Source organism: Ammodytes marinus (assembly GCF_949987685.1).
Source record: "Ammodytes marinus genome assembly, chromosome: 12".
Classification (NCBI taxonomy): Eukaryota; Metazoa; Chordata; class Actinopteri; order Uranoscopiformes; family Ammodytidae; genus Ammodytes; species Ammodytes marinus.
This window is the reverse complement of record NC_137216.1, coordinates 26,044,970-26,068,648: the sequence shown is the minus strand read 5'-3', so window position 1 is coordinate 26,068,648 and position 23,679 is coordinate 26,044,970. Positions and strand designations below refer to the sequence as shown.

The following is a 23,679-nucleotide window of genomic DNA, read 5'->3' as shown; positions in this document are numbered from 1 at the left end:
CTATAAATGCTCAACGATTAAAAACGTTTGACAATAATGCCCCCCTTCCTCCTCCTCCGCACACACTTCAACGTGAACGCGCAGAGTGGACACAAACAGAGGCGTGTTGCCGCAGCAGTTCACAGCTGCTGCACACACACACCTACTCCCCGGCCTGCCCTGCCCTGCCCCACCAGCGAGGTAACACATACATTGAATGGAGTCAAGAGTGTATTGTTTGCCCCCTAAGCCTCAATTGCCAAGCTATAACTTGCATTTATTTGTCTATGAGCATAAATTAGCCGACTGTCCTGCTTAACAAGCTAGCCCAAAAAAAAAAAATAGATATGACGCGATGAACACAACTAATGTCGGCGGAGTTTGTCACTGGTACAGCATGTGAATCTATCAGTATGCTGAATATTTAGTGTTGTTTAGGTTTACTTTAGGCTATATAATTAACACATGCAGTAATTTATTTGCTAAATGACAAACAGGCAATTCCCAATTGCCTGCAGATAAAGTAGCCTTGTGCCTGGTTGTAATGTAACCAAGCAGTCTTATTTCATATGGTTGGTCTCTTTTTATTTACAAATTGCAGTATAATGCCTAGAAAGGAGAGGTTAAAAAGGCAAAAGAAAGGGAGCTAAAGCAGGCAGCCCAGGGGAGCAGCTCTCTGCTCTCCTGGATGAAAGCATCCACCAGCAGCAAGGAGGAAGATGAAGATGAAGGGTCAGAGTCAAGACCAGAGTCATGTTAACTGTCCATTCTTAAGCCTGGTCTTAACTACGCCCATTCTTAAGCCTGGTCTTAACTACGCCCATTCTTAAGCCTGGTCATAACTACGCCCTACTTAGCAGTTACAACCAGGCTTAGTTAAGACCAGTTGTCCAAGCTGTCCACACATTTTATTTTAACTATACGCAAAGTGGGTTGGTGGTACTAAATCAGTCATGAAGCTATATAAGCTAATTATATTATTTTGTCCCAACCACAAGTTATTTCTATGTTACCAGACTTGCAGTAATCTTGTATTTACCTTAGTAGGATATTATTAGTACGGAGATCAGGGGCCTAACGAAGACTTCAAAGAGATAATTCGGAATAAGGGATTATTTTAAAAAATCCGAAACTGACTGTTTTTTTTTTCAAACATGTACATTTTTTCTTTCTGCTTTTTGGTAATTCTGTGTCTCCAAATTATTCCAAAAAATAGTACTAAATAGCCCACATTGACACAGGTGATTTAGCCTTAGCTTTCTTCTTAAAGTGCACCTGATTGATGAATTTTACTTTAAAAGGTTCAAATTTTTCTTCCGGGGGAGCATTTCCCCTGACCCCCCTAGAAGGTCCAGGGACCCAAACACAGTCTCCCAAATTCCTTTGAGAAACACTCTATGTGTGGCCGGGTATTAAAAGTCATTAGGCCAGGGGGGGATTTTGTACAAGTACCCTTAAAATGATTTGGTCATTCATCAATAGAGCTGTTAAGCGGAAGTGGCGGAATTACGGGGCATGGAACCTCTCGGCTGAAAAAAAAATGAATGGGAGTCTATGGAAAGTAATCTACTATTTTCTGGTCCCAGTCATTAAATGTCTTGGATTACATATACAGTATGTTTTGTATGGGTCTAAATGATCATTTTTCATGTGAAGAGTTTGACGGTATGTTGTATGATTATTCGTCTAACGGCTTTTGAAAAAATGTTACGAGAACAACTACAAGTCTTATCGCCTCTGTGACGTCACCTCAACACATTCCCTCCACTTCTCGACTGACAGTGCTAATGCTAATGGCTGGCGTGGACAACGCCAACAATCTTCCCACTCGAGAAATTGAAACTCTCCACATGTCCACTTGTGTAGTGGTTTTCGCCACGCTGAAGACTTTTGTCTTGTCATTGAAAGAAGGCGGTAAAGTGCATTAAAGACACAGCCATGTTTCTGAGCTAAGCGGGTGCTAGTGACGTATATCATAAGTGTCAAGAGCAGCGAAGAGCTGTAGTCCACAAAAGCGCTCTGCACAAAACCTGACCGTATCCAGCTTCTACTCGCTAAATTGTTCCATTCTTTGAACGAAAAAATACCATCTAAATCTATACAAAACATATGTGTAATCGAAGGCATTTCATGACTGGGACCAGAAAATTATAAATTTCTTTCCTTTGACTACCGTTGTAATTTTTCGTGCCGAGAGGTCCCATGTCCCGGAAGTAAGCCACTTCCGCTTAACAGCTCTATAGAATATATTGTGCGCTTTTTTTTGCAATGAGCACCTGCCCCCCAAAATGTCTGTGCACGCCACTGATTGGCAACAGATATTAGATATATATGTATTAACACTGTTGTTGAGATCATCCTTTATACTTTTGAAGACAGAGAAACGTGTCCCTCCAAACATCCAGGCTTTTATTTTGAAAGTCACTTTAACGGAAGTTGTTATGTTTTTATTGGGTCATTCTTCATTATTAGCTCATTCATATAATAATAATAATAATAATAATAATAATAATAATAATAATAATAATAATAATAATAATAATTGATTGGATTTATATAGCGCTTTATTTCTCTGTGAACCCTCGCGCTTTACAGGGTTCCAGGTTCAATTCGTTCACACACAGTCACACCTGTGGTGGTAAACTACGAGAGTAGCCACAGCTGCCCTGGGGCAGACTGACGGATATACACATTATTCAACATTACTGTTTGTCACAAGGCATTTCCATCACATTCTGTCATTTCCATCACACAGTCATTACCATCACAGCACATATTTTGAAGGAAAAAATCCCAAATAATAAACACAATGACATTATGTTTTTATTTATTCTTTGAAATTGTTCAGCTATTGATACAATTAAACTACTGATTTAGAAAAAGCATGATTGTGCCATCTAAGAAATTGATTGAAAGACTTAAGTGGAATAGCTTTATGCAGATTTTCATCTTTACAATGGAAAAATATTATCTTTAAAACCCAGAAAATAAATTAATTTAAAACATTTGGTCACATCTGGTTGTACAACTACTTTAGATATTTTGAAAATACAGGCTCAGTTCATAGTTTTATATAAAAAGGACATTTTTGCAGTGTGATGGAAATGACGATTTCCTCTGATTGTTGGAACAAGATGGCTAAAATCGTATAATATTTAAATAATTTCATCACAGCCACTATCAGTAAATAGGCTAGTTCTACACAAGATGGAGAACTACAACATATCACTACATTTCTAAAAATAATACCAAATTTGCCTCAAGTTGAAGAATGACCCTTTTACTGTTGTCTCTAAGCAAAAGGAACAAACTGAGGTCTGCAGTGTTTTGATTTAATGGAAAACAGATCTAACATCTGCTGATCGAACAGCCCGAGAGGAGGAAGAGAAAGACGAGAGGAAGAGAAGCAGAGACAGAGGAGAAAAGGAGGAGAAACGGAGGATCGGGAGGGAGCGAGAAAGAGAGAGAAGAAAAAACGGGATAGTATAATGCTGCAAATTTGAGTGAAAGTCAAGAAAAATCCGCCTGATCAATAGTTATTTCCGATTGATCCTAAAGTTGTCGATACTGTCTGTAGCCTACTACTACTTGCTGTAGTTTGGTCTGGCTTTGCGAGACTAGGGAGACGGTGACCCTCCGATGTGCCAGCAGCAGCATTGTGAGAGGCGGAAGCAGCACTAGGCTTGATTACAGGCTTAAATAATCGATACGCTACACAAAAAGTTGTGTAAGTCAGTTTGGATAAAGTATGAAGTGAATGAGCTTTTGCGCACCGCATACTAACCCAAAAAACAAGTTAACGTGTGGAAAAAAGTCGCCTGCCTTTGCAAAGGACAGACTGCGCTCTGTGGACGTGATTGACGGTTGTCCACAGAAAAGCAGGTGATGAGTGATTTTGGAGGCGGGCTTTCGCCGTGCCCACCCAATCAGAAGCTAGGAATGGTAATAGTATATTATATACACATTTTTGAATTGGCTGAAAAAATAGAAATACATTTTCCCTGCCCCTGACCTAGCGCCGACATCGAGGGCACAGTGAAGTACCGGCAGCATAAGTGCCAGTGTTAGCCTACTAAATGTTGAAATAGTGGTAGGCTAATATGTCCACATTCATTGATAAAATAACAGAGGGGATGGGAAGGGGGGATGGCCCATTTAGAAGGGGGATGATTTTGCGATCTTTATTTCCAAAGGGGATGCCATCCCCCCTCAACTCGAGTAGCCTACTGGGTACGCTCACCCAGGAACAACAGCTGGACGCTTTTGTCCAAATGGGGTGCAAGAATTAACACAAACTAAAAGTTCCTCGGTGCACCTTTAATCAAACTCTACGACATTATTCTTTATTTCGTTTTTTTAGTTCATCACATCAACGCATTGAACTTTTGTCTTCTTTGTGAGACCAAGTGTTTGTTCCCCATCGTGAAAGATTGCGACAAGTAGTTGCAAAATGAGAGAGAGAAGGAGGAGAGGAGGAGGAGTTACCGTATCTTTTTTTTGGAATAAAGAAGTTGAGACACTGCCGGGATCTTCAGAGAGATGCTGCCACTGCTGCAACAGGAGTATCAACAGTTTTTATATTCAGAGCGACACAAATATTTGTACCTGTTGTAAAACATAGAGGTGGGGAAATTGTAATTGTAGTTATTGCACTTGCAGTAATTGATGGTACTCGTAGATATTGTAGTATATTGCCTATTTATTGGTTGCTTTGACAACTATTGGAATAATTATACAGTGGCAGAAAGGTACTTTTCCCAAAATGTATTCTTAGTAAAAAGATAGGCTTTCTTTGTTTTTTTATATTTGTATGTAATTTATAGCCTATTCAATGTAATTATCATATCATTCAGTTGTTAGGCTATAGTAGCACCTATACTAAATTGAAGGGTTGATTGCATGTGAAGTTTCTTAAACAACCAAATAAAACAGTAGACAATAATATAGTGTAAGTGGAGTCCAGTGTATAATGGAGGATTACGAGGAGTCTGTTTCGTTCCTGGGCACCTGGGGCCCGTTCCAGAGGAGAGTTTTCTTCCTGCTCTGTCTGACCACCTTCCCCTGTGGATACAACCTGCTGTCGGTCATCTTCCTGCTGGCTGTGCCCCCACATCACTGCCACATCCCCGCCAACAGCAACCTAAGCCAGGACTGGATCCAGGCTAGCATCCCAGTACAGGTCGGAACATTTTATATATCTACCTATGGTCAGAACCAGCCAGAACTGGAACCCAGGCCTGTTTGAACTGAATGATTGTGACTAATTTATTTGTAAAAATAATAATGACATCATGACTTTTATTCCGTCATCTGTCTAGTTGAATGTTTTACTCAGTCTAAATCTTTGGGTTAGAGATTAGAATCACAAATCACACAAATTTACTCAGACATTCACCGGCTCCTTCCGACAGCTCAGAGCCGCCGCCCCCGCACCGACAGCACAGCAAACTGCCCGTTATGACAGTTCGCCCCCCAGTATGAAAAAAAAATTAATCGGGATAAATCAAAATGTGATCCTGCCATAAAATAAAAGGTGATATGATATTTTTAGCGCAGATCATTGCCCTGTTTTATTTTAAATGCATTATGGGCAGGGCTGGACTGGGACAAAAAATCGGCCCTGGCATTTTTGGCCATGGCAGCCCACCGTTTATACGATATGCGGAGGAAGGGGTGTTGCACCAAATTCTGGGCCCCTATACAGAAAGTCCTGATGGGCTCTCTGAGAGGCGGTCTTACAATACAAACATGTAAAAGCTTTGTTTGTCTATAGTCCAAAACGTATGAGTGACTGGTCCCTCTCTGAGCCAGATAACAACACAATGTTTCTATTGATGAATGACCAGATTATTACGCGTACTTGAACACATCCCCTGGTCTAATGACTCTTAATAAACATGCACACACACATTGTTTCTCACAGGAATTTGGGAGACTGTGTCGTGGACCCTGGACCTTCTAGGGGGGTCCGGGGGAATGCTCCCCCGGAAGATTTTTTTTAAAATGTTAAAGTAAAATTCATCAATCTGGTGCACTTTGAGGAGAAAACAAAGGCTAAATCAACTGTTTCCTATGTAAGCTATTTAGTACTATTTTCTGGAATGATTCAAAGACACAGAATGACCAAAAAGCAGAAAGAAGAAAGTTTAAAAAATCCAGTCAAAAAATTTTTTCCCTTCGTTTGTATTTTTTAATGGCCCAATATAGGCCCCTGATCTTCATAGCCCCTAAATAAAAAATGTCGGGGCCTTCAAAGATCAGGGGCCTATATTGAGCCAGTAAAATTAATATAAATCAAAAAAATAATTTATTTTTTCTTGGGTGCAGCCCCCCAAGCCTGTCCGCAGTCCGACGGCCCTGAACGTAAAACTGACCATCGTCAGATGCTCATAATTACTGAGTACAAGTTGAATGCGTGATAATACAACTCAATGCAGCCTCTGAATGGGCGGCCCTCTGCTGTGTGTGTGATTGGGCCAGGCCTAGCCTAGAACCAATCATAATGAGTAATGGCCTGGTAACTTTCAGGTGAAGTTGACAGCCTGCACGCACATTTATATGTCCATGGCACTCCCGAGAGGGAAGGGACCTCGGCCCTCGGCTGTGTGACTTGGCCGGGCCGGGCCGAGTCACACAGCCGAGGGTCCAAAAAAAAAAAAAAAAAAAAAAAAAAAAAGATTTTTTTTTTTTTTTTTTTTTTTTTTAACCTCACCGGCCCAAAAGGCTGCCGGCCCCTCGGGCATTTGCCCGGTATGCCAGATGGCCAGTCCAGCCCTGATTATGGGCATTAAGTGTCTGTTTTGTGTAAGTATAGGCCTATCTGTTACTATTTGCCTTTCTTGTTTTCCATGTTAAAATTTAAAGTAGCCTAAATGTGGTTGAAAGAAAAGGAAATGTGCGGTGTTGATCATATGTGATAGATAAGGGGTCGCTATTGGATGCAGACATTATGAGATTCGGACCTTTCCTGTAAGAAAATGTTTTCAACTGGACCCATTTACATTTTAGTTGAAGACCCCTCGATCAGACCAAGAATAATTAAATTGTAGTTCAAGGATGATGTTGTCGATGAAGGTATGAAGAAGAGAACTGTGGAATTCAGGTCTTTTAAATGTATGACTTGACTTGTGACTTGCTTGACCTTAGCAATGACTTGACTTACCCCCACCTCTGCAAATCACTATTGGTTTAGATTAGGGAGCAATAAAGTTTTGGGATAAATGACTAATTGCATCAGGTTAGGTGACCTTCAGTCTCATTGTTATACTTCCTTGCCAAACCAAAATTATGTTTGTGAATGTCTCTCAACTAAGTTATCCAACTGTTTTAGTCTGATCCACATTTAAATAGGCTTTTATCAATGATTATATATTGACAATGGATTGGATAATGAGTTAGTGCAAGTAGTTTAGCCTCCTTAAGCTCATTGTTTTGGCTTTCAGTCTCATATTCTTACCGCCTTGATTCGCTCACGCAACTTTTGTTGTTTTTGGTCTTAGCAGGCAGCTTGTTTCTATGTTAAAACCACTGGGTCAGACCTCCTTCACCAAGAGTTGGTTCAAAAGCCTGACAACATTCGGTTGGAGAGATGAATATAAGGAAAGCAGCCACCGTTCAGGGTTCAGGACTCCAGTGTTTTCTCTCAACAATCATTCAAAAAGACGATGTGTCACAACACAGTACACAATGGGGAACATTCTTAAGGTAGGGGAGAGTGGCCTAAGTTGTGCCACTTTTTACTCAAAGTGACTTTAAAGTGAGGCCTTGACAGTAAAGTCTCCGACTCAAATATATACATATATTTCAGGGTGTTGTGCATCCCTGGCAATACAAACTTTGGATCTGGAATAAACTGTTGAAGAAATATAGCTTTCGGAAAAAAAGTTGTCTTGTGGCACAACTTGCCCCCGGTGTGGTGTAAATTGTGCTGTAGTAGCCGAATGTTCCCCATGGCTTGACCAAGACACAAGACAAAGGACTTCAGACTGGACTCTTTAAATCAGTGTTCCAAGTTTATTGCAGGAGTTTCCATCAGACAATACAGAGGATTTCAGAGTGAGCATCGAAGCAGCAGGCTGAGAGCCGCATGGCACCTAATCTGCTAGTTACAGAACAGTGTCTTATATCTCATGTGGGGGGGGGGGGGGGTACCAAGTGTATAATTATCTACAAATAGACAGATGGTCTCAAACACAAGTCCTTCTATGGGTGCTCTCATTCTCCCCCAGTGACCCCAACCTTTAAGACATACACGGTCAGCAAACTCTTGATGAATAGAGGCTATTCAAATCCACCACAGTGCCATTGGAGAAAATACCATGGGGTAAATTGTGCCATTGATATATATATATATCTCATAAAATGTAATGCAAGACAAATCCATTAGACAATCACTTATTTAAGGTTTATTTAAAGTAAATATTTTACAAAGATTGAAGGTCAATTTTCTTAAACAAGGCCTAGCAGATCTAGGTGGTTTTGCCTGCAAAGCTAACAATGACAAAGTCACCATCATCATCTTTCTGGCCATCTGAACTCTTGTCAGTGGTGTCGTTAAGTGGAATGGAGATGTCAGTCTCTTCTGAGCTACTGTAGACAATCACTTTCTTTTGGTGACCAGCGTATACAGCCATGCCAATGGCACAACTCTCAGAAATGTACTTTGCACTAGCTGCTCCGCCCTTGAAGAACCAACTAGTACAGGCATTTTGTGAGAAAATATGGGTGGACCTCTCAAAAATTGCAACAGAAACCATTTCAACTGTTTTTGACTCATGAATATGTAATTAATAACATACTAAAAGTCTTAAGGAATCCAAGTGGTGGAAAGTTATTTTCTAACCATACCTTTATGTCAATTTTCAGCTTCCTAAAGTACTGTTTTATGGTAGAGGGGATATGTGCAAAATTGTTAACCTTTTCAGAAAAGCTTGAAACTTGGTACACTTATACAGTTTGGGGCTCTGAACATTTTCAGATATTAAGCCATTGCAAAATTGAATCATGGTTGCCATGGAGACCATTTTACTTTCCGCCATAGCCTAATTATGCATTTTTCATCATAACTCCTGAACCAAACATAATTCCACATAACTAGTGATGTCTAACCCTATGTTTTCATGGTCAGGGATTACTATGATACCACACAACATCAGAAACAGTTAAGGTCAATAGTTAAGGGTGAATCCAATGTTAATTTTTATTTATTTATTTATACATTCTTTTCTGATATCCACACAAATCGTTCATTACTGTCCATATCAACCGACAACTTTGTTTAACAAGAGATATGGTACAATGCATGTGCAAATAAATGATTAACTATGAAGTCATAATATTCATTTGATTTAATTTTCTTGCCATAAATGTATTAAATGTTTTCAAGATAACAATGTCAAGTTATTTTTGGGTAATTTTTGCCTTTATTAGTTAGAGAGAGAGATCAGAACCATATGACCCGACAGCAGACCTGGAACTCATATGGAAAACTGCCATCCTGTTGGTCTCACAAAGGCCAGCATGGTCTAGTATGATGCAATTTGCACAGCATGGCAATCACCCGGGGTAAACATCCTTTGTGTTTACCCCATTGGTTGATATGAGACGTAGTGACCCTACATGCATCTACTCTGCATGTAAGTTCCTATGTGAACATGCCCACTGCCACAATTCCACCCCAATCATCAAATTTTATCAACCACTGGTGGAAGGCATTTTCTTATGAAAGCAGCTGAGCCAGAGGTTAGTGACTTGGGGGCTTCCACACTGATATGAGTTGTTGGGGTCCATTGGGCATGTTATGGTTGATGCTGGGAAGAGGAAGGGATAATGATTTTCTATGCAGCCGTTGTGCACATTATGACAGGGAAGATGTTTGGATGGGATTTGCATTGAAAGAGTCCTTAATTACCTGATTCTGCCTGATGCACTTGTTGTAACTCCCCATTAGCTGCAAGGAGATCCAAAATACTATGATGAAGATATGTCATCAGCAGATGATACCTGCTGGAGATCATTTATAAAACTCTGGTGTCAATTAAGTTGCTGCAATCTATGCAAAGCTGATAGACGATGTCTGCAGAGAAGGCTTGCCATTCTGATGTGATTCTCAGAATAAGATGACTTCTCAAATGCATAACTGAATCCTTAAAATCCATTGGTATTTTGCAAGTTTCTGAGAATTGGGAACTTCACCTTGAAACAATATCAGAAATGCTTCCTTTCATGGCAGTATCAGGGCATAATCTCTACACAAAATCAGCTCACATCTACAGTATGTGCAGATAGGGCCGCCCATAAGGGGTAGAAAGTGTGAAAGCTTTCTAGGGCCCAGCCACTTGGGGGGCCCAGGGCCCATTGTCTTTGGAAGCCAAGAACCTACCTAGATAACCTTTATTTTTAGATTTTTAGATATTTATGTCAATATCTATTCAAAGTTGGGTGTTTACATAGAGCCGTGGCTCTGCTTAAGGCCATTTAAAAAGCAGTAGAAAAGCTACTTGTCTCTGGGTGTGGATGTGAAAAGTATTTGGACCCCATGAAAAAACAGGTTGGGTACCTTTTGTAGTTCTACATTCTTATAAACAGGACAGGCTAGTTACTCTGTCATTGTCCTGAGTCTACAAACAGGTTTAAATTCTCTCTCCCCATAACGTACATTTTTGTGAAAAATAATTTCCCTTTGGGGACTATAACTTCTAAAGGCTTTGACATAAGTCTTCAGGTTGACACGGCCAGCCAGGTCTGACCAGTTTTTCAGAAACCTGGCCAATTGACCAACCACCCGAGTTATACCACAATGAAGCTGACGAGCAGCATCATCCTGTTTTAATCATTGTAACCACCAAGGTCCTGCTTTCTGTATTGTTTCTAAAAATTACAAATTAAAATAGACCTTAAAAAGTTCTTAATGCAAAGAAAGATACAAGGCACAAAGAAGTTGGAAATAACTGAAGGAACAGATTTGTGTTCAAAGATTAAGAACTTTTTTGTAATGATTTCAGTAATGTTTTCAGTAATTTTGCAGTGATGAGAGCAGAATGAACAAAGCCTAAATGTTGCAACCAAATATAGGCCAACTTTATAGTTTTGAAGGGTAGGTTGGTTTGGTTATTCATGTAGAGAACCGCCTTTTTTTTTAGTTTTTTGTGTGAAGAATTTGTTGTTGATGTTAATTTTTAAGCGTTATTTATTTCAACAATACCACCAAAATATTTCAAATGATTTATTGTCATGTGCAGAAATACAAAAGAGTGCAATATTTGGTGCAGTGAATTAGTGTAAATGTATCTTATACCAGAAACTAGTAGCATAGAAAACGTGCAAATTGTGAAAAAACTTTTAGATTGCTTTAGTGGATACTAAAGAAGAACAATGTCTCTGTGTGAACTGATTATTTTGTAGAGATCCGCTGATCTGTCTAACAATTGTGTGAGTGGTTATTCAAAATAAATTGGTAGGTATGCTGGGCTAAGTCAGAAATGTACGTGCTACTATTGTAAAATAATAAGCCCTTGCTCCCCCAACTGTCCCTGCAAATCCCTGGTTGATAAGATAGTTATCCTCTCTACAAATAGATGTATGTGTTTTTTTTAAAGATATTTTTTGGGCATTGTTGCAGAGAGACAGAGGTGAAATGGGGCAGAGAGGGGAGTGACATGCAGAGAACGACCGCGGGCGGGAATCGAACCCGGATCTGCTGCTGCCCGGCCCGGAGGGGGGGGGGCACCCTACCAACTGAGCTAAGGGCGCCAAACCTTAAAGAGGACCTATGATACTTTTCGACTTTTATGACCTATAAACGTTGTTAGAATAATTTATAGTCATGTTTAACCATACTAGAGTATCAAGTAATTACGTACATGCATTTCGACGTATTCCCTGCTGACCGTCTGGGGTGGACACTAAAAACACTAACAGACACTAAAAACTATGGCAGCCGGTCGAGCCAAACTTGTTCAAATTTCCTGGTTGTGTCTGTCACGCTGGGGTCGTTTCTGTCATGTTTCCATATATGGTAATGCTGCCGCTCAGGCAAGCTCCGGCTGCATGCCCCCACCTTCCTTAAAATTTCCCGCTGCTGGAAGGAAGGTAACCAATCACAACGGAGTGGGGTTTGCAGCAGGGGGGGGGAGGGAGGGGCGGAGAAGCTCAAAGCAGTGTGTAGAGAGAGACTGCTGTGCTCGCTAGGGTAAGAGGAAGAGGGTCCCGAAAATCTACATAGTTTTTAGTGATGTGATTCGTGTCAGGTTGCTCTATAGCAGTTTTTAACAAGAAATGAAGACCAGAAAAGTAGTATAATAGGATCTCTTTAACTGTTTCTGATGTTGTATCATAGTAATCCCTGACCATGAAAACATAGGGTTAGACATCACTAGTTAAGTGGTATTATGTTTGGTTCAGGAGTTATGATGACAAATACATAATTAGGCTATGGCGGAAAGTAAAATAGTCGCCATGGCAACCATGATTCGATTTTGCAATGGCTTAATATCTGAAAATGTTCAGAGCCCCAAACTATATAAGTGTACCAAGTTTCAAGCATTTCTGAAAAGGTTAACAATTGTGCACATATCCCCTCTACCATAAAACAGTACTTTAGGAAGCTGAAAATTGACATAAAGGTATGGTTAAGAAACCCCTTAGAAAATAACTTTCCACCACTTGGATTCCTTAAGACTTTTAGTATGTTATTTATTACATATTCATGAGTCAAAAACAGTTGGAATGGTTTCTGTTGCAATTTTTGAGAGGTCAGGTTATATAATGCCTGGACTAAACTGCCACCTGGCATATGCAATTCCCTCTCCATTTCTGCCTTTAAATCATGGCTCAAAACCCATCTGTACACCCTGGTTTTTCCTCCCAATTAACTATCTTACCTCTGCACTACTATCTTTGTTCATATGTGGATGTCTGGGCTTTATGTCTTTTATTTTGGTTATTGTTATTTTACCTTAATTAATTTTTTACCTACTGAATGCACTATGTAAAGCAAACTGGACAGTGCAAACTGTTATAAATGTGCTTTTATAAATACATTTTACTTACTTACTTACTTATAACTCACCTAGGCCCTCTGGCACAAATCACCCCATCCCCAGCATTTTGGATAATACGCATGATGCAGCAGTTTAGGGATGACATCGTGCTAACTATATAGACACAAAGTGTAGCATACTAAAGCACTAAAACATGTGTCAAATGTTTTCAAACGTGTCTATAATTGTTCAGACAATAAAAAAACCTTGATCATGGAAATTTTACTTTGAAAGGCAAAAATCTGTTTTTTTTGCTTAAATGTGCTTATATCTTATTCCATGTTTCTCCCTTCTTTACAGGATGAGTTTAATGGATGGCTCTTCTTAAATATGTGGTCACATTTCCAATTTCTTCTATGGTTTTCTAGAAACAAGGGGTGGCACAACTTGCCCACCGGCACAACTTAGGCCACTCTCCCCTACGAACACACTGCACTCCGCAGTGTGTTCGTACCTTTAAGTAGACTGGGAAAAAAACACCCATCACAGACACAATTACTGGCAAAAATAGTCAAGCATTTAGCAGCTAAAAGACCAGATATTTCCTTGGGGAAAAAAGTGGAGACCAAAAATCGAGCTATTCACTAGAAAGTGAATTTGACAACAAATGTAAATAAGAAATTAGCAAACATTAAATTTAGTCAAATACTGATACACGCCATGGCCGATGTTTGTAGGTATACAGTAAAAGCGAACTCCTGAAGATTTAAATTATTGGTGGATACAGTCAGATAATAACTTAGCTTTGCTTGCGAGTTGTGATCCTTATGCAGGTTAGAACTGTTTACATACTATCTATAGTAAGAACTGTTCTGATGTGATGAACTGGTTGACCCCCCCCCCCCCCCCCCCCGTTACACTGTTGTTACATCAAATACAGAAATTGAAAATAAGGATTATATAATTTCCTGGTTCAGCAGGTGGCAGGGCTGCCCGAGAGGAGCAGTTGTAGCCGGTATGAACTGGACCTGTTGCAGAACCTGTCTACGTTTGGATCCAGTCCAGAGGTCCTCCTCTCCAGCCTGAGGCAAGAGAGCTGCAAAGATGGATGGATCTACGGTACTGAGTACTACCAGTCTACTGTAGTCAGTGAGGTATTAAGCTCCACCCCTTTCACTGTACATTAATGTGAAAACACTAGCATGTTATCAGGATCCAGTCTGGTCAGAACAGTTTCCGTTAGTAAAACACTGAGGGGTTGTGACCTCTGACAATGAGTGACTGCATTAAGGTGCTAAACTGGAAATCACTGGATTCAGGTCTTCTGCATATGTTATGTGTTATGTAATACCACATCCGCTGCAGCACTCAAACTTATTTCAAATGTTTAGATTACACAGTACACAAGTGTGCTTGGACTGCATTAAGTTAATCATTACCTGTCCTTCAAATCAGCAAACCATGATACTATGGACTAGGCCTACCTCAGAATGTAAACAATCACAATATTGGATTGTGAAACTTGCCCCACAGGATATCTGCATTGAGGAACCAGTTACTTATTACTTGAACCTCGACACTGATATAGTTCGAGCACCTGAGACCATACTCTTCATTGAACAGAATGGCTTTTCTTCATGCAATTTTGCACAAGCACGTTTGGTGCGATAGCGGGATCCATGCAATTATCAAGGACACAGCAGACAGTGGTTGCTGTTTTGACCATCAGAGCAGAAGAATCAATAAAGCAACAGGCAGTCATCAAAACAAAGAGGGCTTAACTACCACAGCTACCAGGCAATATACTAAGAAGATGAGGCAGATGGCAGCAAACGCGTCAACACAATCGAATCCCCAACCACACAGTGATTTATGCTCTTGTTGGCCTTGCTAAAGCTCATCTCAATCCTATCTGGTGGACAAGGGTTGGAGGGATTGGACACTAGAGGACTGTCTCTAAGATACCGGATACTAAAAGAGAAGGTTTTGAGAGATCTACTTGCTGAAAGACCTGGTTCTAAGTAGATGGACGGTGGAGGACCAGGCAGACATGAACTTAGTCTGCAGGAATGTGCTCAGAGCTGCAGGACACTTGAGGACAAATTCTAAGAATATGGACACTAAGGGATATGAATCTGAGGAGCTGATCACTACAATACGGGGCGACTGTGGCTCAGGTGGTAGAGCGGGTCGGCTGATGATCAAAGGGTTGGAGGTTCGATCCCCGCCCTGCCACCTGTGTCATAGTTGTTGTGTCCTTGGGCAAGACACTTCACCCACCTTGCCTCGTGTGAATGTCGATAGTTAGCCTGCTATCGGTGTATGAATGTGTGTGTGAATGGTAACGTGGGAAAGGAAAACAGGTCTCCCTTGTAAAAGAGTATTCGGTCTCAATGGGATTTACCTGTATAAATAAAGGCTAAAAAAAAAAAAATACCAGCCTTAGAGGAGTGATAGACTAGAGAACTTGGCTCAGAAGGCCTCCATGCCGGTGGTGGTGGACTAGGCTCAGAGGCAGGGGCGAAACCATGTTTTGGAAGATATTACAAATAAGAGCCTTATTTTTTCACAATTCTGAGAAAGTTAGAAAGGTAGCTTCTAATGGGGAAAATGAATGTAGTTTCTGTTTGGAACACACACTCAGAACAAACTGACTAAGGATAGGTACAGTAACGGAGAAATCATGCACAGGTCAGGTGGTAAGAGGACTCAAAAGACTCTTATTGGTGGTTTCCAGTCAAATGTTCTATATCTGTTTAACTTTCAATGCTATATTCCATGTTGCATACCCAAGTTTGCCTTATATGTTTCGTCACAGTTTTATATTGTTATGTCCGTTGTCTTCCAGTTTAACTTGGTATGTGACGACCAGTGGAAACAGCCTCTTACCTCCCTCGTCTACTTCCTGGGAGGATTGTCCGGATGCTTAGTTTCTGGACAACTATCTGACCGGTACTTTTCAGTTTGGGTTCTAACTGTTAAAATGAAACCTTAGGTGCTGCGAAAGACCTTTAAGTTTGTGTAAATTCTTGCACCCCCTTTGGACAAAAGCGGTAGTGTTTGTACTACGCCAGTTAGGTGAGCGTACCATAAGGGTATTAAGAAAAAACTATATAAAAATAGTATTCTTTGCACTGATGGTCTTGTTTACTCTTACATGTCATGTATGATCAGGGCTGGACTGGCCATCTGGCATACCGGGCAAATGCCCGAGGGGCCGGCAGCCTTTTGGGCCGGTGAGGTTAAAAAAAAAAAAAAAAAAAAAAAAAATCTTTTTTTTTTTTTTTTTTTTTTTTTTTTTGGACCCTCGGCTGTGTGACTCGGCCCGGCCCGGCCAAGTCACACAGCCGAGGGCCGAGGTCCCTTCCCTCTCGGGAGTGCCATGGACATATAAATGTGCGTGCAGGCTGTCAACTTCACCTGAAAGTTACCAGGCCATTACTCATTATGATTGGTTCTAGGCTAGGCCTGGCCCAATCACACACACAGCAGAGGGCCGCCCATTCAGAGGCTGCATTGAGTTGTATTATCACGCATTCAACTTGTACTCAGTAATTATGAGCATCTGACGATGGTCAGTTTTACGTTCAGGGCCGTCGGACTGCGGACAGGCTTGGGGGGCTGCACCCAAGAAAAAATAAATTATTTTTTTGATTTATATTAATTTTACTGGCTCAATATAGGCCCCTGATCTTTGAAGGCCCCGACATTTTTTATTTAGGGGCTATGAAGATCAGGGGCCTATATTGGGCCATTAAAAAATACAAACGAAGGGAAAAAATTTTTTGACTGGATTTTTTAAACTTTCTTCTTTCTGCTTTTTGGTCATTCTGTGTCTTTGAATCATTCCAGAAAATAGTACTAAATAGCTTACATAGGAAACAGTTGATTTAGCCTTTGTTTTCTCCTCAAAGTGCACCAGATTGATGAATTTTACTTTAACATTTTAAAAAAAATCTTCCGGGGGAGCATTCCCCCGGACCCCCCTAGAAGGTCCAGGGTCCACGACACAGTCTCCCAAATTCCTGTGAGAAACAATGTGTGTGTGCATGTTTATTAAGAGTCATTAGACCAGGGGATGTGTTCAAGTACGCGTAATAATCTGGTCATTCATCAATAGAAACATTGTGTTGTTATCTGGCTCAGAGAGGGACCAGTCACTCATACGTTTTGGACTATAGACAAACAAAGCTTTTACATGTTTGTATTGTAAGACCGCCTCTCAGAGAGCCCATCAGGACTTTCTGTATAGGGGCCCAGAATTTGGTGCAACACCCCTTCCTCCGCATATCGTATAAACGGTGGGCTGCCATGGCCAAAAATGCCAGGGCCGATTTTTTGTCCCAGTCCAGCCCTGTGTATGATTAGAGGAAAAATGAGACTGTTTCAGAAATACTTAAAAGTTCCTCGTAGCACCTTTAACAGCGACCATGTTTGTTGCTGCTGTGTCTGACACCCCTCTGTTGAATGTGTCCTTCAGGTTTGGCAGGAAGCCCGTACTGTTCGTTGCCACGGCCCTGCTCAGTGTGTCCAGCGGGGCTCTGGCCTTCGCTCCGTCATGGTCCATCTTCACTGTGCTTTTCTTCTTGATGGGAGTGGGACAGATCGGCAGCTACATAGTCGTGTTTGTGCTGGGTATGGGGTCTTTCATAATACTCTAACCACCACTGACTTTTATCATCTTATCTCCAGTTGTGGCAGTGCTGTTGTTTCGTTGCGGATCTCGATGTAGTCTCACTTAAGGACCGAATAAGACCATGTCCATACCTGTGAGGGCACATTTGAAATTCCATTTTCTTCGGTCAGTTTAGTATTCATACAAAGACAGTGTTTTCCACCCCTTTAAATAAATCTTTACAACAAAAAAGTTGTTTGTGTTGACAGCAAAGAAAACTGTTGAGAAAGGCCCACCAATGGCTTGTAAACACATCAACAACTTACAAAGTCATCAGTATTTTTATATTTGTGCAATAATCTGACTACAGAAACAGTTCAATTAAAAGGTCAATTGGGGCACTTATTGTCACTCCCTTATTTCTTTGAAACAACTGCACAGGTTCTGAGGTCCTGGTTGGTTCCCCCAAGGTTCTCTTCTCCATGCTTTGCCTGCCTTGGTTCTACACCATTGGTATGATGCTGCTGCCGGGCACTGCCTATCTGGTCACCAACTGGAGACACCTGTCACTGATCATGGCGGTGCCGGGGATGGCCTGTATGCCCTTGTGGTGGTAAGATTAACTGACTACACTATCAAGATATATCTGCAACTTTATATTTTTATATCTAGATCTTTTACTTTAAATCTGTATAATTAATTTATTCCCAGTTGAAATGTTTATGACATGAAAGAAAGGATGAACTATTTCATAATCCCCCCCCCCACTGCCAGTGAGCATTTGTTAGTATCAGCCTTTCAGAACAATGATCCAGACTAAGGGACCAGAAAGTTTTTTTAACTGATACATTTTAGAAGATACATTTTTGTGTTCGTCTGTCCGACCCACCAGGCTGATTCCAGAGTCTCCCCGCTAGCTGGTGTCTCGTGGCCGTTTGCAGGAAGCAGAATTCCTGATAAGGTCGGCAGCTCTGGAGAACAGAGTGGAAGCTCCACATGTCATCTTTCTCTCAGCCAACGTAAGAACCTCTTTAGCCTCAGCCTTGTTCAACACACCACAATACGATGGGCATCGTTCCTGACTAGTGTCCTTGTCTCCACAGGTTGAGAAACCACCCCTTGAGAAGGCTGAGAGGTCCCTCAGCTTCCTGGACCTGCTGAGGACCTCAAACATTCGAAATATCACACTTATGCTGTGGCTCATCTGGTGAGATAAAGTGCTCTTTCAGATAGAAACATTTCTGTGGAATTCAGGAACTTTTCAGTTTTTTCCATATAAGCTATTTTATTTGTATACAATTTCCTATAGACATTCCCATTGTCCCAAACCTTACATTTACACATACCAACTCATAATGTTGCTGAAATCTTGCTTCTGTAGCAACATTCTGACACCAACACTATTCTAACGCTAAACAGGACTTTGTATTTCAAGTCTTGTCCTATTTTTTTGTTTGCAGGTTTTCCCTGAGTGTCTGTTACTTTGGACTATCATTCAACATGTCTAGTCTCTATGGCAGTCCCTTCCTAAACCACTTCCTGAACACGCTCGTGGAGCTCCCAGCGTACTTTGCCAGCTGGCTGGCGGCACGTAGTCTTCCTCGCCGCATGTCCTTTATCTGCTACACGCTGCTAGGGGCGATAGCAATGCTGCTCATCCAGATCACTCTGCACAGTGAGTATGACCAGCACAAGCCAGCTCTCCTCCTCAACCTCCTTCTTCCCTCCTTCCTTCCTTCCTTTCTTTGTGAATATAATTAGTATTCTTGGTGTAAAAATCAAAACAATTGACCATTTCCAGCATGATGATTTACTAAGCCACACCTAATTTAGTAATTCAGTAACAGTTTACAATGATAAGTTAAGTTATCTTTATTAAGTCAATTGATACGAGGCACATTGTAATGGCATATCCCCTCTCAAGTTACCACACTTCATAGTGGGTCAGAGCGCAGGGTCAGCCATAGTAAAGTGCCCCTCGAGCAGTTTAGGGTTATGTACCTTGCTCAAGGTCCAGGACACAGATTTACTTTTGAAATTTCGTAATATTTTGAAACGAAGGATTATTGGTTCCACTAACTGACAACCCCCTCTCCTTGCAGGTCATCCAGGGGTCACCGTGTTCCTGGTACTTCTGGGTAAATTTGGCATCCTGGCCGGCTCCGGGGTGTTGTACATGTTTACTGGTGAGCTGTCTCCCACAGTCATCAGGAACACAGCGATGTCAACCTGTGCCATGTTCAACAGAGTGGGGTCTGCTGTTTCCCCTTACCTGCTGCAAATGGGTGAGACCTTCATACAAAATACTGTGGATAATGTTTATCAGAATCAGAATCAGAATCAGAATCAGAAAGGATTTTATTGCCAAGAAGGGTTTTACACCAACAAGGAATTTGTCTTGGTGAATAAGGTGCATACATTAAGACAATAAACAATGAACGAACAGTGATTATCATAAATAAAATATAACACGATATATAAACAAGCAGAGACATAAGTGATAAGTTAAAAATAGAATAAAAACTAAAGAAAAGATACTTAAAAATTGTAAGAATTTAAACATTGGTGATTGCTATGGTTATTTATATATTTTAAAAAGTCAGCCATTTAAATAATACATTTAAGACTTCAGTATGATTTGTTTGAACCAATTCTTTATCTACTATTTAATCCTGCATTTGATGACTTTATTGTTCTGCTGATTCACCAATACCAGCTGTAGTAGTGGCTGTGAGGCTGCTCTTGCGATGAATTCAGTTTTGTTTTTTAAAGTTTCAGCTTACCTAAATAACAACAATAAACACAATAGCCCTCACCCCCTCTTATTTGCCTTTAGTAAAATATAAGACTATAGATGAAGTCTTTGTTTCATCTGGTGAAGTTTTGAGAGACCATGTCTGAAATAAATAATCCTCTGTGCAGGATAAATCTTGAAAGTATTGGACAAACTCACTGGTTCGCTGTGGTTTTGTCTCTAGCTGTTTTCAATCAGTTCCTGCCGTGGATCGTAGTGGGCTCTCTGTCACTGCTCAGCGTTGTGCTCTGCGTCTTCCTGCCCGAGACCTTCAAGCGGCCGCTGCCCGACACCATCCAGCAGATGCCTTCCATACAGCGGTCAGTATGTGCACAGTGGAATGGAATGGACATGTATTCTATCCGAATGAGAAAAGAGATGAAAAAAAATAATACAAGAGAAAATTATCAAACAAGTAGTGGACAGACATAAAAAAAAGCATTATTTACAAACAATATAAAGCATATGAAACTGTCACCAACCAACACTTGATTCAAAAAGGGGTGAGAAGAAGAATAACTTAGTTAATATCACCTCAAGTCATTCATAAATAATAAATTAATCAGCTTCCTTATTGATTTAAATCTATATTTTAATTGATAAAACTTTCATCTCTATCTCTAGATGTATTACTTATAGTTATTCTTATCAAAAAATATAAATTTTTGTATCAATACAAAATGTGATACAGTCACAATATGCTGTTTGTCCATTGGGCAGGTTGAGTCTGATTTTATCACATAGAGTCACTTCAGAGTCTTGATCACATGCGGATCTACTGCTGGCACACTGCAGGGGATAGCCACGCCGCTGTTGTAGCATGGCCAACACAAGAACACCAGACATTCTCTTCTACTATACCAAAGAAGCAATGTTTTGAATGGTGACGTGCTCGTTTGGTATGGGAGAAATTGATCAAACAACTACAAATCTTTCCTTCTCTAACAAAACTATTCAAACACAGGTCTGCCTAACAAGCTGTTCTGTGTTAAATGTTCATACTTTTCCAGCGTGGCAGTTTGATCTTGGTTGCTTACAGCACAGACCTATACCACAGACGACATGGTCAAAACCTTGTATAGTGTCTCACAAAAGTGAGTACACCCCTCACATTTCTTCAAATATTTCATTATATCTTTTCATGGGACAACACTGAAAGAATGACACTTTGATACAATGTAAAGTAGTCAGTGTACAGCTTGTATAACAGTGTAAATTTACTGTCCCCTCAAAATAACTCGACACACAGCCATTAATGTCTAAACTGCTGGCAACAAAAGTGAGTACACCCCTAAGTGAAAATGTCCAAATTGGGCCCAAAGTGTCAATATTTTGTTTTTCCACCATTATTCTCCAGCACTCCCTTAACCCTCTTGGGCATGGAGTTCACCAGAGCTTCACAGGTTGCCGCTGGAATCCTCTTCCACCCATTCATGACGGCATCAAGGAGCTGGTGGATATTAGAGTCCTTGCGCTCCTCCATCTCCCGTTTGAGGATGCCCCAGAGATGCTCAATAGGGTTTAGGTCTGGAGACATGCTTAGCCAGTCCATAACCTCTACACTCAGCTTCTTTAGCAAGCCAGTGGTCGTTCGGAGGGGTGTTTGGGGTCGTTATCATGTTGCAGTACTGCCCTGCGGCCCAGTTTATGAAGGGAGGGGATCATGCTTCAGTATGGCACACTACATGTTAGAATGCAATGAACTGCAGATCCCCAGTGCTGGTAGCACTCATTTAGCCCCAGACCATGACACTCCCACCACCATGCTTGACCATAGGCAAGACACACTTGTCTTTGTACTCCTCACCTGGTTGCCGCCCCACACTCTTAACACCATCTGAACCAAATAAATGTATCTTGGTCTCATTAGACCACAGGACATGGTTGCAGTAATCCATGTTCGTAGTCTGCTTGTCTTCAGCAAACTTTTTGTGGGGTTTCTTGTGCATCATCTTTTGTATAGGCTTTCTTCTGGGACAACAGCCATGCAGACCAGTATGATGTAGTGTGTGGCGTATGGTCTGAGCACTGACAGGCTGACCCCCCACCCCTTCAAGCCCTTCAGCAATGCTGGCAGTATTCATACGTCTATTTTCCAAAGCCAACCTCTGTGTATGACGCTGACCACGTGCACTCAACCTTCGTAAACTGGGCCGCGGGGCAGTATTGCAACATGATAACGACCCCAAACACACCTCCAAGACGACCAGTGGCTTGCTAAAAAAGCTGAGGGTAAAGGTTATGGCCTGGCCAAGCATGTCTCCAGACTTAAGCCCTATTGAGTATCTGTGGGGCATCCTCAAACGGAAGCTGGAGGAGCGCAAGGACTCTAATATCTACCAGCTCCGTGATGTCGTCATGAATGGGTGGAAGAGGATTCCAGTGGCAACCTGTGAAGCTCTGGTGAACTCCATGCCCAAGAGGGTTAAGGCAGTGTTGGAAAATAATGGTGGCCACACAAAATATTGACACTTTGGGCCCAATTTGGACATTTTCACTTAGGGATGTACTCACTTTTGTTGCCAGCAGTTTAGACATTAATGGCTGTGTGTCGAGTTATTTTGAGGGGAAGGTAAATGTACACTGTTATACAAGCTGTACACTGACTACTTTACATTGTATCAAAGTGTCATTTATTCAGTGTTGTCCCACGGAAAGATATAATGAAATATTTGAAGAAATGTGAGGGGTGTACTCACTTTTGTGAGATACTGTATATGGCTGGGTCGGTCAGTGTGCTAATTGTGGCCAATTTGTGGCGGCGGTCAGTGGTAGAGACTGTATTCACTCTAAAGGCCCAGTGAAGACGTAATTAATGACTGTCCGTGGCCGTGCCTATCTATTTTGAAAGAGCAGCGGCCTGCCAATATAGGGAAAATCCAACTCTGGACCAACAGTTAGTTTAAAATAGAGAGAAAGAACAAATAATAGACAGCATGCCATGAACCAAGAACCAAGAAAAATCTAAATATAATGTGTTTGAAAAATGTACGAGGGGAAAATATAACAACTTCAATTACACATCTAATACAGAAATGTATAGAACAAGATATCTACAATGTAAAACGATTGAAAATTAGATTTGAAAAAAAACGGTTGTTGAAACTGCAGCTTGAATAATGCAGCCTCTCCTCTTCTTCCAGGTTCAGGTTGCCATGGGCCTCCACGCCGCCCCAAAAGGATGATGGGAAATTAGCAAAAGAACAGATGACTGCACCTCAAGTCCTCTGCACAACTCGTCGATAAGACTTTGGACACACAAAGAAAGGATGGAAAAACAGAACTAGGGACGTCAAGAACACTGCCTGAAA

At 41.1% G+C, this 23,679-nt stretch overlaps 1 pseudogene across 1 annotated transcript; it reads left to right on the top strand.

Moving 5' to 3' along the window:
• The first annotated feature begins 4,948 nt into the window (after positions 1 to 4,948).
• On the top strand, positions 4,949 to 23,614 carry LOC307258845 (solute carrier family 22 member 4-like; annotated as a pseudogene). Its single transcript has 11 exons — positions 4,949 to 5,158; positions 13,940 to 14,113; positions 15,808 to 15,911; positions 17,440 to 17,594; positions 18,016 to 18,187; positions 18,467 to 18,593; positions 18,678 to 18,781; positions 19,035 to 19,249; positions 19,677 to 19,859; positions 20,553 to 20,688; positions 23,512 to 23,614. The product of its transcript is annotated as a solute carrier family 22 member 4-like (transcript).
• Positions 23,615 to 23,679: the final 65 nt, after the last annotated feature.